This window comes from Pan troglodytes, chromosome X (genome assembly GCF_028858775.2).
Source record: "Pan troglodytes isolate AG18354 chromosome X, NHGRI_mPanTro3-v2.0_pri, whole genome shotgun sequence".
Taxonomy (NCBI): Eukaryota; Metazoa; Chordata; class Mammalia; order Primates; family Hominidae; genus Pan; species Pan troglodytes.
In genome coordinates this window covers 119,678,537-119,699,743 of record NC_072421.2, presented here as the reverse complement: position 1 = coordinate 119,699,743, position 21,207 = coordinate 119,678,537, and positions in this window count along the sequence as shown.

Genomic DNA, 21,207 nt, shown 5'->3' with positions numbered 1-21,207 from the left:
AGAAGCTATAACAAAGCTATCAGGTGCTTGTACTAATGTGAGATATTACTATGAATATGACAGTAACAAATACTTACTGATACAGGTGTTCTGTACTACTGACACAAGTACCACAAGTTGCATTATCTTTGGTGACATTTTCTAAATGGTGAATAAGGTTTGCATATATCCCAAGCGAAACAAAATACAGTCTTCCTTGGTTCACTTGGTAATTTTATTTCTCACGTAAGTGTAAATTAAGTATGTGTAAAAGAGTTTTGTTTGTAAGCAAAACAATTATGTCCTAGCTTCAAATAGTTATTAGTTTTTTTCTTTTATCCTACGTGAATCTCCAGTGGAAAATTTAAAAGTCATGTGGGACACAGGATCAACATTTATTATTTGGGACTATTGCACATATGGCAGAATATTTGGTATTCCCGATTTCCGTTCCTGAGTTACCATGAAAAAATTGGCTACGATACTCAAAGTAATTGAAGAGGTAAATGTTGTTCAGAAGAGAGGAGGAGAACCACTCTTGAACCCTCCCACACCTAGAAACTCAATGAGTTGAATGACACAATTGAAACCTAGAGTGAAGAACAGCTTTTGGTACTTTCTTATAGACTCTGTGGGAAGTAATAAGCTACTAGTAGCAAGGCTTTTTAAATTATGCAATGTATTCTTTCTTTCACTCTTAAGAGTTGTAGAAGTTGCACACATTTTCACATTAGATTTATACGATCATTTTTAATTTAGATAATTATTTTTTGCTTTGTATTTTATCTTGCTCTACTCCGTAAAGTATGTTCACAGAATGCTGATTGTAGCCAAACAAAGAAAGGGGGCTCTAGAATGTGCATAAAATATATTTATTAAGGATTGGTGTGGTTATATTTGTGATAGGAAGGTGAGGGGGCCAAGATTTGCATTTTAAATCTGAATGAAACTTATTGGAAATAAGCTGCTTATTAGTGTCTCTGCACATGTACATTGCTCATTTAGTGTAGCATTAGGAAACTAATTATACAAAACATCGGAAAAATAAGTACTAACGACCGTCTCTACAGAAAGGGAGCTGCAGAAAGCTAGACATTGAGTGATCAGGCATTTAAGTGGGATGAGTTCATTCCATTTTGGAAGCCATTTTTATTTATGTAAGAAAGGAATATGTGCATACTGTTTCCACACTGAAGTTGGATTTTTACAGTCAAATGTTTTCCTGATACTGTTGAGTAACTAAGAACTAACTGACATCTAACCATCTGTTTTGGCTTTATTCTATCAATATTATTGATGTCATGATTTATTAATATTTCTACTGAATTATGAAAGCTTATTTGGCAAGTTATTAGAGAAACAATTATGAACATTCCATCCCCTCCAAACAATACTTGTAGGGGAGAGGAAAATATTTATTACAAACAAAAAAGCTTTTTTCCATTGAATATATATGGCAATGCCATGTGTCCTATATAGTTTACTAAGTACTAAAAATAATAGCTTATTAAGTATTTTCCAATCTAGTAAGCTATCAGAGAAAAATTGATTTTTAAAATCCAATGAGGGCAAATCATATTTTGCTGCACTTGTTGTTGTTGTATTGACATCTGAAGAAGACCTTCAATAAGGTCCCTGGACCATAATTAAGTTTGTGATAGTGAAACAATCATTGCCCTACATGTTCTTTTAGTGTTGCTTCTTTCAACAGTCTGGACTACTAGGCTCAAATATGATCTGGGAATTTCAGGTGTCTGTGACTTACTAGACACTCAGATTTGTCACCTGATTATCTTGTAGAATCAGTTCCCACCTAGTACAGAATTGGACAAGTTCTAAGAATTATCACCTTATCATAGATCTTATTTGAAACAGTCTGGTTTCCCCAAAGTGCAGAAATTTTAAAGATATTGTCTTAATAACTCCAAATAAGTTATTACAAACCGGAGATTACTTATCCTAGGATGACTGTCTTAAAGGAATCACCAGGGTTTAATACCAAGTGTGAGCTGGTTAACAACTTGAACATTTCAGCTTCAAAGTGAAAACTTGGTTAGCTCAGTTTGTTAGCACTGTGATATGAAAAATTTCTTTTTGTCATTTATTTCATAAACTGAAACACAGAACTCTAGAGTGATAGGGGCAACCTATCACCTCTATGAAAAATACCCATTAGATCAGAAGCAGACGCACCCTCAACAACAGTGTTTACCAGGAGAAAACGATCTAAGGAGAAATAATGCATAAAATCTCTTCTTTTATGCCTTAGCACAGAAGCGTTTTCATGATTTAAAAAATGAAATGCAGTGAAGAAATAAGAAAGAAATCAGTTAAGTCTGGATGAAGGGAAAGTTGAAACATCATTTCAAATCAAGGAAGACGATAGTTGTAATTTGTAGCATTTGCCAATTTCTGTTTTCAAGCTATCAACCTAATGTCATGGAACAAGGATTTGAGAATAAATGCACAGCAGCATACCATTTGTCTTAGGCTGTTTGTGTTGCTATAAAGAAATACTGAGGCTGGGTAATTTATAAAGAAAAGAGATTTATTTGGCTCATGGTTCTGCAGGCTATACAACCATGAAGCATAAAGCATGGCTCCAGCATCTCCAGCTGGTAAGGGCCTCAGACTGCTTCAATTCATGACAGAAAGAACAAAGGAGCAGGCGTGAGCCAGAGATCACATGGTGAGACAGAGGAATTGAGACAGAGGGGAGGGAGATGCCAGGGTCTTTTTAACAATCAGTTCTTGAGAGAACTAATAAAGTGAGGACTCACTACAGCAAGGACATCAAGCCATTCATGAAGGATCTGCCACCGTGACCCAAACACCTCCCTTTAGGCCTCACTTGCAATATTGGAAATCAAATTTCAACATGAGGTTTGGAGGGTCAAATATCCAAACTATAGCACCATTATACAGTATTTCAACCACACAGATGCAAGAGAGGTACATAACCTCAAGAATATAGACAGCAGTAAAGATTTCCCATGATAATTAGCACATTATGAGTTTTGAGTATTCTCTGTTTTTAATATAATTTATTTAATTATAAATTTACATATGTAATTATTTTTTTAAATAATAAATGTTTTTCACACTTGGCTGGCAAAATTGCTCCAGCAAACAACTGTCCGTGGTAAATAGAGTAGGATTAGTTAAATTTGCAACATATTTGAGTATTACAGAGGCAGGTGATCTTTCTTAGCAAAAACATTTCCTTCATTCTCAATATTAAGTATCCCATTTTCCATTTCAGAAGGAAAGCTTCAGGGAAAAAAGCAAACCATGATTTATACTATCCAAATTGGGAAGTCTGTTTTGAGAAACCTTTTGGAAATTAGTAACTGAATGTTTTCTTAGAGATAAATATTCAATATATCAGTCTCATAAAAATGAAGAAAGATCAAGGCTCTTCTGGAGCATATTTCACAAAATAAAATAAATAAAAACAAACTAAAGCCTAAGTCAGTGATTTAAATATTTTTGGACAAATTCTGCTGTTAAAAGAAAAACAAGGTGCTTGGATTTTTTATTTACTTTTACTTTAAAGATTCAAAGAACTTGCATGGGAATAGGTGAGGAGCTTATAATAACATCTAATAGCCTGTGAGGTGGCCTTTGAGATACCCTCACAGAATCCCAGGGCTCCACAGAACTACTAGAATTGATGAGTAAAAAAGTTTGCAAACTTTTATGCAAAGAGTATATTTTTCCAGCTTTATTGAAGTATAAATGAAAAATAAATATTCATATACTTACAGAGTACATGATGTTTTGATTATATATAATATATACATATAATATACATAGGTACATAATATATACATATTATATATAATATATAGGAAAGTGATTAGATAGAGTGAATTAACAACCCTTTCACATGCTTATTATGTTTTTGTAATAAGCACATTTAAGGACCTACATTCTTAGCAATTTTCAAATATACAATATATTATTATTAACAGTAGTCATTACACTATATGATAGTTCTCTGCAAAATGTATCCCTCTTATTTAACTGAAATATTGTACCCTTCAACCAATAACTCCCTATTCCCCCCACGACAGCCCCTAGTAACCACCATTCTACTTTTTGCTTCTATGAGTTCACTTTTGGATTCCACATATAAGTGAGATCATACAGTATTTGTCCTTCTGTGCCGGCTTATTACACTTAGCATAATGTCCTCTAGGTTCATCCATGCTGTCACAAATAACAGGATATCCTCTTTTTTAGATTTGCATAGTATCCTATTTTACACATACACACACATGCATGTACATTTATTTATTTATTTATTTATTTATTTTGAGACAGAGTCTTGCTCTGTCACCCAGGCTGGAGTCTAGTGGTGTAATCTCGGTTCACTGCAACCTCCATCTCCTGGGTTCATGCAATTCTTATGCCTCAGCCTCCCTAGTAGCTGGGATTACTGGCGTCTGCCATCATGCCTGGCTGATTTTTGTATTTTTTGGTAGAGATGGGGTTTCACAATGTTGAGCAGGCTAGTCTCAAACTCCTGACCTCATGATCTGCCCGCCTTGGCCTCCCAAAGTGCTGGAATTACAGGTGTGAGCCACCGCGCCTGGCCACAATTTTTTTTAATTCATTCACCATCAGTGAACACTTAGGTTGATTCCATATCTTGGCTATTATGAATAATGTTGCAATGAAGATATCTCTTTGACATAGTGACTTCATTTTCTTTGGATATATACCAAGAAGCAGGATTGCTGGATCATATGGTAGTTCTATTTTTAATTTCTAGAGGAACTTCCATACTGTTTTCCACAATGGCTATACTAATCTACATTCCAACCAACAGTGTGCAAGGATTCTAATTTCTCCAGATTCTCACTAGCACTTGTTATGTTTTGTCTTTTCATTGACAGCTATTCTAATAGGTGTAAGCTGATATCAGGTTTTAATTTTCATTTCTCCTATGATCAGCAATGTTGAGCATTTTTTAATATATCTGTCGACAATTTTTTATGTCTTCTTTTGAAACATGTTTATTCATGTCCTTTACCCATTTTAAAATCAGGCTGTCTGTTTTCTTGCCATAAAGTTCATTGAGTTCACTACATATTTTGAATATCAATCCTTTATCAGATGTATAGTTTGAAAATATTTTCTCCTATTCTCTAGCTTATATATTCACTCTGTTATGGTTTGCTGTGCAGAAACTTTTTAGTTTGATGCAATTTCATACATCTATGTTTGCTTCGGTTGCCTATGCTTTTGGTGCCATATCTAAAGAAAAATATTTGCTAAGACCAGTGTCAAAAAGTTTGACTAGATGCTTTTCTCTGGTAGTTTTACATTTTAAGGCCTTGTGTTTAAGTCTTTAATCCATTTTGAGATGATTTTTATATATGGTGTGAGACAAGGATCCAATTTAATTCTGCTACATGTGGATATCTAATTTTCCTAGCAGCATTTATGACGGTCCTTTCCCCATTTTATATTATTAGCACCTTTTTAAAAGATCAGTTGACCATAAAATTTATTTTAATTTATTTCTGGAATCTCTCTTTTCTTTTCTTTTTTCCTTTCCTTTCCTATCCTTTCCTTTCTTTTCCTTTCTTTCTTTTTTTTCTGGAAACCTGGTCTTTCTCTGTCACCCAGGCTGGAATGAAGTGGTGCAATCACTGGTCACGATAGGCTCAAACTCCTGCACTTAAATCATCCTCCCACCTCAGCCTCCAGAGTAGCTGGAACCACAGGCATGTACCACCATGCCCAGCGTTTTTGTTTTTTTTTTTTTCTTTTTCATAGAGCTAGGATCTCTCTATGTTGCCCAGGTTTCTATTTTTCCATTGGTTTGAATGTCTGCTTTTATGCTGGCACCATGCTGTTTCGATTACCATAATATAGCCTTACACTAGATTTTGAGATCAGAGAGTGTGATGCCTCCAGCTTTGTTCTTTTTGCTTAAAATTACTTTCACTATTTGGGGTATTTTGTGGTTCCATATGAATTTTAGGATTTTTTTCTAGTTTTGTAAAATATCTCATTGGAATTATGATAGTGATTGCATTTAATCTGTAAATTGCTTTGAATAGTATGAATATGTTAACAATATCAATTTATAAATATGGGATATTTTTCCATTTATTTGCATGTTTTGTAATTTCTTTCATCAATATTTTATAGTTTTCACTGCATAGATCTTTCAACTCCTTGGTTAAATTTATTCCTACTTTATTTTGACGCTATTGTAAATGGGATTGTTTTCTTAATTTATTTTTCAGATAGTTCATTGTTATGTTTCCCATTATCCTGAAGCAGCTGGGTTGGTAGAAGGGTGGAATGGCCTTTTGAAGTCACAATTACAATGACAACTAGGTGACAATACTTTGCAGGACTGGGGCAAAGCTCTCCTGAAGGCTGTGTATGCTCTGAATCAGCATTCAATATATGGTACTGTTTCTCCCATAGCCAGGATTCATGGGTTTAGGAATCAAGGGGTGGAAGTGGAAGTGGCACCACTCACCATTATCCCTAGTGACCCACTAGCAAAATTGTTGCTTCCTATTCCCATGACATTTCATTCTGCAGGCCTGGAGGTCTTAGTTCCAGAGGGAAGAACACTGCCACCAGGAGACATAATGATTCCAGTAAACAGGAAGTTAAGACTGCCCCCTGGCCACCTTTGGCTCCTCCTACCTTTAAGTTAACAGGCTAAGAAGGGAGTTACAGTGTTGGCTGGGGTGACTGGCCCAGACTATCAAGAGGAAATCAGTCTACTACTCCACAATGGAGGTAAGGATGAATATGAGTGGGATACATGAGATCCCTTAGAGTGTCTCTTAGTATTACCATGCCCTGTGGTTAAGATCAATGGGAAACTACAACAGTCTAATTCAGACAGGACTACAAATGGAACAGACTCTTTAAGAATGAAGGTTTGGGTAACTCCACTAGATAAAAAAGCACAACCTGCTGAGGTGTTTGCTGAATGCAAAGGGAGTACAGAATGAGTGGTAGAAGAAGGTAGTCATCAATTCCAGCTATGACCACATGACCAGTTGCAGAAACACAGACTGTAATTGTCATGAGTATTTCCTCCTTCTCGTTAAGAACATGTTTGTCCATGTATACACCTGTACTAAGAAAATGTCTTCATTTTATTTCCTTTTTTTATCATGCATATAAGATTTATTGACTTCACATCAGCATTTAAGTGTTGTTAACTTTATGTAATAGTATTTGGGTTGGGAATTTATGCATTTCTGGTTGTGCAAAGGATAGTTGTTTTATGTTAGGTGTAATTATGACCTTATTATTGTCTTCATTTGAATACTATATATGATTTCAAGAGATGTGTATGGATTCAAGTTGACAAGGGTTGGACTTGTGATGATTAATATTGAGTGTCAACTTGGTTGCATTAAAAATGCAAAGTGTTGTTCCTGGGTGTGTCTGTGAAGGTGTTGCCAAAGGAGATTAACATTTGAGTAAGTGGAATGAGAAAGACAGACCCACCCTTAATCTGTGGGTGCACAGTCTAATGAGCTGCCAGCAGAGCCAGAATAAAAGCAGGCAGAAGAACATGAAAAGACTAGACTGGCTTAGTCTCCCAGCCTACATCTTTCTCTCATGCTGGATGCTTCTTGCCCTCAAACATTTGACTCCAAGCTCTTCAGCTTTGGGACTTGTACTGGCCATCTTGCTCCTCAGCTTGCAGATGGTCAATGTGGGACCTTACCTTGTGACCATGTGAGTCAATACTCTTTAATAAACTCCCCTTTTTATATACATCTATCCTGTTAGTCCTGTCCCTCTAGAGAACCCTAATAGTTAGTGTATACAAACATCACTGATTTTTTATCTTAATTTTGTATCCTACACCTTTACTGAATTTCTTAGTTCTAACAGTGTTTTAATGGCATCTTTAGGGTTTTCTATGTGTAAGATCGCCTCATCTTCAAACAGAGACAACTGTACGTATTTCTTTCCAATTTGTATGCATTTTATTTCTTTTGCTTGCCTAAATCCTCTGGCTAGGACTTCCAATACTATATTCAACAGAAATGGCAAGAATGGCTATCCTTGTCTTCCTCCTGATTTTAGAGGAGAAGTTTTCAAATTTTCATCATTGAGTATGATGTTATCTGTGGGGTTGTCGTCTGTGGCCTTTGTTGTGTTCAGTAACATTTTTTTCTATATCAAAAGTGTTGAAAGTTTTTATCATAAAATGATGTTGAATTTTGTCAAATTCTTTTTCTGCGTCTACTCATGTAGTCATGATTTTTCTCCTTCATTCTGTTAAAGTGATATATCATAATTACTAATTTGCGTATGATCAACCATCCGTGCATCTTAGGGATAAATCCCACTTGAATACAGTGAATGATCCCTTTGATGTGCTGTAGAATTCTGTTTGCTAGTATGTTGTGGTAGATTTTTTTAATCTATGTTCATCAGGGATATTGGTCTAGAATTTTCATTTCTTGTAATGTCTTTGTCTAGCTTTGATACCAAGGTAATGCTTGCCTTATGCTTTGAAATAAAAAGAGCTCCCCCTCTTCTACTTTTCAAGAGTTTGAGAAGTATTAGCATTAATTCTTCCTTAATTGTTTGGTAGAATCCAGTAATAAAGCCATCAAGTCATAGGCTTTTTGCAGTTATTCATTATTGGTCTTTTCAGTTTTTCAATTTCTTTATAATTCAGTCTTGGCAGGGTGTATGTTTCAAGAAATTTAACCATTTATTCCAGGTTACTTAATTTGTTGGCATATAACTGTTCATAGTAGTTGTCTATGATTCTTTGTATTTCTGTCATATCAGCTATAATGACTCCTTTTTCATTTATAATTTTATTTATTTGAGTCTTCTTTCTATTTTCCTTGTCTAGCTAAAATTTTTTAAATTTTGTTTATATTTTTAAAAACTAACTCTTAGCTTTATTAATCTTTTCTATTGTATTTCTCATGTCTATTTTATTTATTTGTAATTTTTATTTATTTATTTATGATCTTTATTATTCCCTTCCTTCTGCTTACTTTGTGCTGAAATTTGTTCTCTTTCTACTTTCTTAAAGTGTAAAGTTAAGTTGTTGTTTTTTTGAGATTTTACTTCTCCATTTAAGTGTCCATCATTGTTAATGTTGCTCTTATAATTGCTTTAACTGCATTCTGAATGTTTTGGTATCTCATGTTTCAATTTTCAGTTATCTGAAGATGTTTTTTGATTTCTCTTTTTCTTCCTTCTTTGACTGATTGGTTGTTCAAGAGTGTGTTGCTTCATTTCCACATATGTGTGAAATTTTTAAATTTTCTTCCTGTTACTGATTTCTAGCTTAATGCCATTCCTGTTGGAAAATATGCTCGATAATATTTCAGTCTTCTTAAATTTGTTAAGGCTTATTTGGAGACCCAATGTATAATCTATCTTGGAGAATGTTATGGGTGTGTTTCAGAAGAATCTGCATTCTTTTGCTGCTTCACGAAATGTTCTGAATATGTCTGTTAGTTCTGCAGGACTTTTCCTTAGTTCAGCTAAAGACAAGGTCCTTGTCCCATGGCCACAAAACTTTAGGTTTGCAGACAGTTCGAAGGGTGAGTAAAGCAGGGTTTTATTAGGTGAAAAGGAACAAAAGGGGGATCAGGGACTCTCTGCAAGGCCAGAGTTCCACTGGTGTGCTTCCCACCTTACAGTTTGAATCCGAGGTTACACACAGGAAGAGGAGAGGCCAGGCTCCTCCCTGCTGCAAATGGCGTGAACCTGTGTGGCTCCACCCCAGTGCACATTCCTAGTATGCAGACTGGTTGGAGTTTTGCCAGGGACCCACTCCCACCTGGCTGTCTCATTCGCCCCTCTAAATAAGTACATCTAACTGCCATCAATAAAAATAAGGATGAAGACTGATCTTAACTGCTTCGTGCTGATGGAGGGCACTGTTTTGGGGAAACGGCAGTCAGATCTCCCTCAGAGGCCTAAGTGTTCCCAGCAGAAGGGACCATCCTCTGAGGCTCAGATTGCAGGACCGTTTGAAGTTTGACGGCCTGAAAGCAAGAAGAGATGAACGGGGTTATTAGAAAACATGTAACAAAATAAAACAAGGGGAAGGGTAAGGACAGCTAAAAAATTATGAGGTCTTTTTCCAGTTTGCACAGGGAGAGGGAGGCCAAAAGCCTGACTGGTATAAAAACTTTACCGTTTTGCTGGCATGTCAGGCTTCTGGGTTCCCTGCCCCTGAGCCCAATCCTAAGCCAACCAGTTTAAGGTTTGGGAAATTAACTCTTTCCAGTTTGGAGGACACATCTGAGGGGAATGTCCTGTAGTACAGGCACACAATTACCTATTAGTGAAGGGAGAACAGATGAGGGGATAAGAAAACAAAGACATTTTTTCAAAGGAGTCCCAGGGGTTCAGGATGCATTCAATAGGCTGAAGATGAGTGGCTATCCATCTAGAAAGAGAGGAGAGGGCATCCCAGGTTTCCTTCTCTTCCTAGCAGATAACCAGGGTATGTGAGGGAGAGAGGGAAGAGCATACTCTTTCCCTCTTCAGTCCTTGCACCCCTCTCATCCCATTGACCTTGGCAGGCACTGCCATGGGTACCAAAGCAGCTTGCACCAATGAAGCAAGGGGTCCAAGGGGGCGGGAATTATCCACTCTTGCCCATGTACACCCTATCTCCCCTGCTGTCAGTAGCCTTGAAGTCCCTAGACTTCATTTATGCCATGGATACTAACGTGGCCTTTATCCATGAAACAGGAAGCTTGGGTTTGGCTTAATTGGCAGGAATCAGCCACACTCACCTGTGCTGTGCTTTTTAACTTCCATTATCATCTGCCTCTGGATCCCTCAGATCCAGTTTTCTTTTCTAGGGCTTTTCTGAGCTTGGAATTGAGTTTGGGACAAAAATGTGTCTTAGAGGGTATTGCATGGACTCCTTATCATAAGCCAAATGCTAAGGTGAAACTCTAGAACTGAGTCTCCTGCAACAAGGGAGAGGAAATGATGTCTTATGACACACCTAGATAACTGGTAGGTATAGTTATGCTTGCTGGGATTTGGGTGCATGATGCTTGGCTTTGGTTTGCTCCTTTGGTCTTACTTTCCCAAAGAGAAACCTCTGAGTGATGGGCATGCTATTTATTCCCATCACCTGGCAGGATTTGCAGGATAATTGCCAAGAACTAGAATACTGATTTAGATATTTACATTATCCATCCATTTTGTTCTTTCTGAGCTGCAGCTGGAGATTTCTGGTTGGTTCACAAGAACAAGCAGGGTTGGTCTACAATGTAGGCAAAAAGTTAAAAACAATTAGTGAGTTTAGAATTTAATGACAAATATATGATAAGTTTTGAAACATGATTTCTCTCTTGCCAGTCCTCATTTTTGTTAAATAAAACAAATCATTACAGGACTAAGTTGTTTGCAAAATAGACTTTAGCTTCATACTTGGCCCGATTATTAGCATAAAGTGCAGCAAGAATAATTATTTCTAAATAGGCCCTTTGGATTGGCTTTGATGGAACTCTGTTCCCCAAGGAATCTCAGAGAAGACCTTTTAAAGCCTAGCCCAGCCATGGGTTTGTATCCTCAATACCTGTGAGTTGGGTGATCCTATCCTCTTAAGGTCCAAACATAAACTTGGAGTTCCTGGACCTGTTAGAAATGACATTCTTTACTGACCACAGGTCAGGAACCCTGTACAGGGACTACGTAGGCAAGGGTATGAGGCCAGTTTCCATGCTGGGCTCTTAAAGGCTCTGCAAGTTGTGATGGACTCCTGAAAGGAAAGTATAATCTTCCAGTCAAAGCCTTGGTAACATAACTAGTTTCTCTAATTGTGTCTTATTTGAAAAGAAAAATGGATTCTTATTGCACTGATGCAAACAATTATATTGCCATAAGTTAAGAATACTCACAGATAGTTTCCAAATTCTAGAGGGACCACATAGAGAAAAACAAACATGAACATGCACCAAATTTTGTTCATAGGAGTATACCTTAATCAATTATTAAAGGATGTACATAGTTCAAAATAAGTTTTTTTGACTCTGAGAGACAAAACAAAAATCAGCAATATTTGAAGAAAAGGTCAAAAAGATTGCTTCAGCTTTCTGAGTGCAGTCCATTTAGTTAACTTTTGTTTTGCTTGATGTTTGTGAACATTTTAACTCTTCATAAATCCTGTACATTTTCCTTTATTCCCATGTTACAATCTCTAAAATTATCAGAAGTCCATATTGCAGAGCACCTGTTACAGTTCTTATAGCTTATTATAAACCATCTTTTGTAAAGGATTAAAACAAGACAACAATTGTCTGTGAATAGCAAAATGTCTAGGGTAGTTACAGTTAGAAACACAATTGACGAAGAAGTTTGTTTATCTTCATTGCTTATAATAAAGAAACACAATTAACAAAGAAGTTTATCTTCATGGCTTACAATAACTTAACATAAAAATTTTAATCATGATTGATAGCATACACTTAGACATTAGATTTTTAGGAATACCATATAATTTTGGAAAATATACTAGCATTATTTACAAAAATGTAACCTAAAAATAATTGAACTTTATTTTGGCAGTCCCACATACCTAAACATGACAAATGATCCTGTTTACCTCTTTTCTGGATGTTTTAGGAGCCCTCTGAAGTATCCAAAAAGTCAGGTGTCAGGAAAGAAAGGTTTGAAAATAGAGTTTGAGTTTTGAAGGCTGATAAATGTTCAAGGTTTAAAACACTTGATGTTATGAAATAGAATTCCAGATTACCAAAATATTTATTTTGCCAAAATAACAACTCAGAAATTTTAAAAAAGCAAAAAAAAAAAATATTATAACCATTTACAAGGGCTAGAGGAAAATTTACCAAGCAAATGGAAAGCAAAAAAAGCAGGGGTTGCAATCCTAGCCTCTGATAAAACAGACTTTAAACCAACAAAGATAAAAAAAGACAAAGAAGGGCAGTACATAATAGTAAGGGGATCAATTCAACAAGAAGAGCTAACTATCCTAAATATATATGCACCCAATACAGGAACACCTGGATTCATAAAACAAGTTACTAGAGACTTAGACTCCCACACAATAATAGTGGGAGACTTTAACACCCCACTGTCAATATTAGACAGATCAACGAGACAGAAAATTAACAAGGATATTCAGGACTTGAACTCAGCTCTGGATCAAGTGAACCTAATAGACATCTAATAAACTCTCCATCCCAAATCAATAGAATATACATTCTTCTCAGTGCCACATGGCACATATTGTAAAATCTACTACATAATTTGAAGTAAAACATTCCTCAGCAAATGCAAAAGAACCAAAATCATAACAAACAGTCTCTCAGACCACAGTGAAATCAAATTAGAACTCGGGATTAAAAAACTCACTCAAAACCACACAATTCTGTGAAAATTGAACAACCTGCTCTTGAATGACTCCTGTGTAAATAATAAAATTAAGGCAGAAATCAAGAAGTTTATTGAAACCAATGAGAACAAAGAGAAAACATACCAGAATCTCTGGGACACAGCTAAAGCAGGCTTAAGAGGGAAATTTATAGTACTAAATGTCCATATCAAAAAGCTAAAAAGATCTCAAATTTACACCCTAACATCACAATTAAAAGAGCAAATTCAAAAGCTAGCAGAAGGCAAGAAATAACTAAGATTAGAGCAGAACTGAAGGAGATAGATGCAAAAAAAACCTTCAAAAACTCAATGAATCCAGGAGCTGTTTCTTGAAAAAATTAACAAAATGCTAGCTAGATTAATAAAGAAGAAAAGAGAAGAATCAAATGGACACAATAAAAAATTATAAAGGGGATATCACCACTGACCCCACAGAAATACAAACTACCATCAGAGAATACTATAAACACCTCTATGCAAATAAACTAGAAAATCTAGAAAAAATGGACAAATTCCTAGACACATACACCCTCCCAAGACTAAGCCAGGAAAAAGTCAAATCCCTGAATAGATCAGTATTAATTTCTGAAACCGAGACAGTAATTAACAGCCTACCAACCATAAAACGCCTGAGACCAGATGCATTCACAGCCAAATTCTATCAGAGGTACAAAGAGGAGCTGGTACCATTCTTTCTGAAACTATTCCAAATAATTGAAAAGGAGGGACTTGTTCCTGACTCATTTCATGAAGCCAGCATCATCCCGATACCAAAACCTGACAGAGACACAACAAAAAAAAAGAAAACTTCAGGCCAATATCCCTGATGAACATCAGTGTGAAAATCCTCAATAAAATACTGAAATTTGGCAAACCAAATCCAGCAGCACATCAAAAAGCTTATCCACCATGATAAAGTTGGCTTCATCCCTGGGATAAAAGACTATTCAGCATACCCAAATCAATAAGTATAATCCATCACATAAACGGAACCAATGACAGAAAACAAGTGATCATCTTAATAGATGCAGAAAATGCCTTTGATAAAATTCGACATCCCTTCATGTTTTAGCCCTTTACAAATTTTGCCAAAGAACAGTTTAGCACCTTAAGCAAACCTTGTGTTTTTATTTCAGTGCTCAATTTACAGAAAATTACATAATACCTTCTTGGAATTTATTCAATATGTTCACATAGAGAACCTCTTCTGCAAGATTAATTTCCACAATTCTTTAACCATTTGTTCAAACCTTCAGCTTTTTATTATCTTATTTAAAACAATCCTTTAACCCTAGGCAAAAATTTGCAATTTCATGTTTTTTTATAACCTTTTACCAAAAAGAAAACAAATTTTCCTGTTCTTACACACCTTGCATGTAAATCTATTTTTAGTAGTGTCAATTACATGTTATAATGGTAACTCCTAGAAATTTTTAACTTTAATGTAAAACCTGGTCAGCTGTTTTAATTGTGTGCTAAGTGCAGCCAAGGTTGACTCCAGCGTAATTAAGAATGCAGTTAGTTCTATATGTCCCCAGGACCTACCCATTGTGAAGCAAGCAAGACACAGTTCTCAAAACCCAAAAAGCAATTTGTAACCTCAAAACATTTAGCAAACCTTGCATCTAACCTACATAAGTTAGTTCACCTATTTACATTTTAATGACATCTGCATTTTACCAATAATCTTTAAGGCCGCTTTTATTTCTTAAAGTCACATGAACGGAAAGGTACCACAGCTTTTATCTTCCCTTTAAAAAATATTTGATCCAAGTGCTTGTCTTTCTCTAGGCCAAACTAATTAGATCTCTTTACAGACATCATATACAAACACACGTATAACTATACAGACAGGCAGGAGAAAACCCACTGCAAATGGCATGAACCTCTGTGGCTCTGGGTGGGGTTCTTTAAGAGACAGGGCTAAGAAAACATGCAGATATCAAACCAGAAAGGAACTTATTCCTTAAAGTAGGATTGCTAAACACAGCCTTGCCACCAGAGTTACAAGCCATGCCCCCAGAATGTAAAACAAGATGAAGGCTTGATTTCACAACCAAAACTTTGCAGAGAATACAAACAGTGATAGTTGGGGGGTACCTAGTAAGACGTCTTCTAAAAGGAAAAAAACTTTAAAAGTTAACTGCTGACAAAATGGAGAAGGGAAAAAACAAGTTTAAAAATGCCTGGGGAAGAACCTCTTATCTTATGCAACTGGTTCCTCCACCAGGGAGAAAAGTTTAATTACTGTCCAATGAAGCTCAATCCCTTAGACAGGGAAGGAGAAGGCTAGGGCAGCAGGTAGCTCGAAACCAGCCAGCTGGCTGTATGGGACCCTTGGGCCATGCGTCCCAGACCCAGCAGGGACGGGAGGGTGGGAGGGAGCTGCTGCTCACTGGTCCATCCCGAAAAAGGAAAAAAAAAAGACCATGAAAAGGCCCCTGACCCCCGGGAGCAGTGGCAGGCAGGGGCAATTCCCCTAGCCTCAGAATCCCGAGGATGAAAAGGCTCAGAAGGGAGAGGAGAAAAGATATCTTTGTTTGCATTTCATTCACTGCTTCTGGAGCCCCACATTGGGAGACAAAATTGTTGCAGGACTTTTCCTTAGTTCAGGTAAAGATGGAGTTCTTGTCCTGTGGCCATGAACGTTTAGGCTTACCGATGGTTTGAAGGGTAAGTGAAGCAGAGTTTTATTGGGTGAAAAGGAAAAAAATGGGGAGGAACAGGGACTCTCTCAGAGTTCCTCTGGTGTGCTTCCCACCTCACAGTTTGAATCCCAGGTTTCACACGGGATAAGAAGAGGCCAGGCTCATCCCGCTGCAAGTGGCATGAACTTCTGTGGCTCCACCCCAGTGCACATTCCCAGTGCGCAGGCTGGTTGGAATTATGCCAGGGATCCCCTCCCACCTGGCTGTCTCATTAGGTCTATATGGTCTATAGTGTTATTCAAGCCCACTGTTTTCCATTTTCTTATTGATTTTCTGTCTGTATGATCTATCCATTGTTGAAGGTGGGGTATTGACATCTCCTATTATTATTGTATTGCTGTCTATTTCTGAGGAGGTGTTATGAACCATGCTTAGCATATCTTGTGGCTGATGGGTGTCAAACACTGCATATTAAGAAGTTATAAAGATACATTTTTAGCTCGTAATTGATTTTTCATGTGCACATAAACATATTCCTATTGCCACAGCACATTTACCTTTAGTAAGCCTAGCAGTGGAAAAGAGATAACACTTGTTTATTCAGTAGGCTGGTGTTGTTTCATAGACATAATCTTCTCCATAATTCTTAAAACAGTTTAGACTTACAGCTTGTTGCATTTCCCTCCCCCCACCCCATGTTCAATTCTTGCAATAACTACAATATGATAGGTTTGGAATATACTGTTCCCCCTGTAAAGACATAATAGGCACTTTAATCAAGGCGATCTTTTCCACTTCACTCAGATCACCTCAGTATCTTGCTTAACTGTATTTTAGGTAGCTACAGAAATTTGCAGTTGACACCATGTTGAAGGCCGTGTATCCTTTACAGATCTGAAAATCTTTAAGGTCACATTCAGCTATTATGTCTCAAACTTAGCACAAAATGTCAACCTCATCTTCTCAACTGTTACTGCTATCATTTTGTTCTGTATCTTAGCCTGCATCACTTAAATAAACAAGCAAGCAAGCAACACAATTGTTTGAATCCTTGAATACTTATAGAGAAGAAAAGAAAAAAAGAAAACCACTGAATTTATTAATTTCCCCAGTGAAATATATAGAACACTTCTCATGGTACTGAAGCCTGATCATGATTAACAGTTGGAGAAAAGAAAATAAGACTCACTTTTTCTATCTGTTATCCCTAGTCTGTCAAAAAGAATAGGGTACACATGCATTTTACTCATGGTGGTAGAATTCCTAAGCTGGGTAATCACAGAAGGCAAGATGCCAAGGACTTACTGAATGCTTAAAGCAAAAATTTTCAGGAATGCCCTGTGCATAGGTGATTATAAATTGGCTATGGAGTTTAATTAAAAGGTTTTTATTTCATGATCTAAACAACTAGGCGTTGGGATTAGCAATTGCTGTCTGTTCACATCAATAACTGGCAGTGATTCCTCTAATCATATAAGGACTTATTAACATATTGTGCATTGCAAGATGGTGCTTCCAATAAAAAGCGACAAAAGGTTTCTGAAGTCAGCATCTGTCATCCAGAATGCATATCCAATTTATTTATGAAATATCTTCATTCCAAGGAGATTTTATGTATTTATTTTTCATTTGAGAAACAACTAAATTCTAAAAGAACCAAACAAACAAACTTACTTCATAAATATCCCAAGAAAATTTTGAGAATAATCACTCTTTGGTCATTATGTAGCATTTTTGACTATATATATACGTAGCAACTGAAAAATGTTTTAGAAGCAGAGTAAAAATTATAGACAATGTTTAGCTGAAATAGTCCAATTATGCAGGATTCTTATCCACTAACCTCTCTCTGAGAGTTTCCTGTTGTTTCAATATTCACTATTACATCTTGACATTTCCTAACATCATTGTAAGTGCTATCAATACACATTTTAGCAAAACAGTAGTACTACTTGACATGATGGAATAAGCTAGCTGGAATTTGACAGAAATATTTGGTTAATATATTTACAAAGTGCTTTACAAAATGTTTTCCATGGAATATTATCTCTTAAAATGTCTTTTCATTCATTTTACAAACATTTAAAATGCCTAGTAAGTGCAAAGCAATGCATTGGATATGGGGATGTAGCAAGGAATGTCAAACACAATATCTGCTCTTATAAAACTTTCAAGGTCACCTGGGGAACAGATGATTTATACTGTAGACCTATTTCATAGATACAGAATTCATCTTGGCATATTGAAGCCTCTCAGAAGTTCTACAATAAGAAATAAGATAACAACAACAACGACAAAACCTATGGTTTAACTGTTTCTCAAATAAACTTGATCACGTAATTCTGGTAATTCATGAAATAAGTGTTCTGAAGAACTCACATTGGGGCAGCTACACACAAAAATATTGAGCTAGGTGAAAGAACCAAGAAAAATTCCTGCTTACATATAACGATTTTGAGGCACTGAATAATGGACAACTGTATAATATTCAATCTACTTTTAGTGCTAATTATACTGTATTCTTAGAAAATTGTAATCAGAGACTCTAAATTCTGTAAGAATCACAACATGTGAAATTATGGATAACAAGTGTTTGTTCCGTGCATGCACATGCCTGAGCTAGAAGAGGAGGCTACTATTAGCTATCAGCCTTGCACTCCAGGAGTCCCTAAGGCCTGACCATGTCATGTATCAACAGAAATCCTGTGTAAAGGTCTTTAGCTGTACTGTCCTTGCTGCGGGGCTTGATAGATTTCCCCCTGGCTCCCCACTCAACTAGTGATCAAACACTCACTTGGTGTCCTTTTTCATCAGTGGTTAATTATATTTTTAACCCCCAACTGTAAATAGGGAAAGGTCAGTGAGGGATATTTATGTGACCCACAAATGTCCTGCTGCCCTGGCTAGAAATAAATCTTATATAAGCTGAATGTCCCCAGGCCTCATGAGCATAAGGGTGAAAATGAAATCACACTGACATTTATGCCCAAATTAGACTGACTCACTGCTTTCACTTGGCTATGTAGTCCATCCCATAGAGGATTTCTTGAGGTTTCTGGAATAGGAGTGGGGTTCAATTTTGCTTGCAAACCAGTCAGGGTCAATATTTACTCCAAACTGCTGATATTCCTAAACAAACTGGCTCATGCTGCTACTTCAGCGTGCCTATGTCTCACTGCTCTCTGCAGCCACTGTTGTCTCTTTCTGAAAACAAACTGAACCTCCTTTGGTTCCAAAAATGTGCTATGCTTCTCTCAACTTTAGATCTTGTCAACTTGCTATTCCTTCAATCTGAAATATGTATATTTCAAGTCTCATGTTAACTAAAACTTATTCCAGGAAGCATTCCTTGAACCTAAATGAGAGTTAGGAGTCCTTCTTATGTGCTTATTTAGCACACACTGAATTTATTTATACTGTAGCACTTATGACACTATGTTTTAATAGTCTGTTAGGAGAGAAAGCAAGTATGAGAAAGCAAGATGTGTACAGAGAGACAGTATGTCTTTTTTACTGGCATGCTTTGAGCACTTGACATGTGGCCTGGCATGCAGTAGGACATTTTATAGGAGGATTTGCAACTATTCTTCTACCATTCAACAGATATTATAGTTACAAATAGGCTGTGGGTGAGCAAACCCTGATTATCAGTTTTTAAACTAAACTTATATATGCCATCATTCTTTCCTCACATTTTCATAGTTAAAACATCACTGCAAAAGCTACCCCAGGCAATTTATTTTATTCCTTCAGGCACTTAAAACACTCATTATAAGCTTTGACTGCCTGAAGTAGTCAACAATTTTACCAGGACATCCTAGGAATCACTTTATGCTTTGTATTTTTCTTCTCTATCAAATTTTCACTGTCCTTGGTCTTTTTTCTTTGGAGTTCTGCTCCTTGCCAAGTTATGTGGAGTCAATCAACATCCTTATAGAAGTGCATTTTAATTAAGTTGTGGAAGGAGGAAATTTTCAATATTTATGATTAAAGAGAGCACATGTCCAGAACTTTTTTTTGAACAGTTGATGCTAAGAAGTGAGAAGACTAGGGTAATACTCTGTAATAAGTCTTGCAGTGCTCAACATATCACACTACATGGGTAGTTGACTACACCTCTATAATATCAAAAAACTCTAAGGCGGATAGGTAGAACACATGCATTCCGCCAGAAAACAAGCCTCCTTTATATGGCCAGATTTGGTTCACAGTTTGTAATTTGAAGACCACTTGTGATATGATTTGGCTGAGTCCCTGCTCAAATCTCATCTTAAATTGTAGCTCCCATAATTCCCACGTGTTGTGAGAGGGACTTGGTGGTAGATAATTGAATCATGTGGTTGGTTTTTCCCATATTGTTCTTGTGACAGTGAATAAGTCTCATGAGATCTGATGGTTTTATAAGGGGTTTTCCCTTTCATTTGGCTCTCATTCTCTCTTGTCTGCTGCCATGTAAGACTTGCCTTTCACCTTCCACCATGATCGTGATGCCTTCCCAGCCATGTGGAACGGTGATTTCACTAAACCTCTTTTTTTTTAGAGATGACCCAGTCTTTATTAGCAATGTGAGAACCACCTAATAGAGTAAATTAGTACCAGTAGAGTGGGGTGCTGCTGTAAAGACATCTGAAAATGTGGAAGCAACTTTGGAACTGGGTAACAGGCAGAGGTTGGAACAGTTTAGAGGGCTCCGAACACAGGAAGATGTGGAAAAGTTTGAAACTTTCTAGCAACTTGGAGGGCTCAGAAGACAGAAAGATGTGGGAAGAACTACCTAGAGACTTGTTGAATGGCTTTGACCAAAATGCTGATACTGAGATGCACAATACAATCCAGGCTGAGGTGGTTTCAGATGGAGATGAGGAACTTGTTGGGAACTGGAGTAAATGTCACTCTTGCTACGCAAAGATACTGGTGGCATTTTGCCCCTGGTCTAGTGACCTGTGGAACTTTGAACTTGAGAGAGATGACTTGGGGTATCTGGTGGAATAAATTTCTATGCAGCAGAGCATTCAAGAGGTGAGAGAGCATAAACGTTTAAAAAATTTGCAGCTTGATGATGCAGTAGAAAAGAAAAACCAATTTTCTGGGAGGAAATTCAAGCCAGCTGCAGAAATTTGCTTAAGTAACTAGGAACCAAATGCTAATCACCAAGACAACTGGGAAAATGTCTCCAGAGCATGTC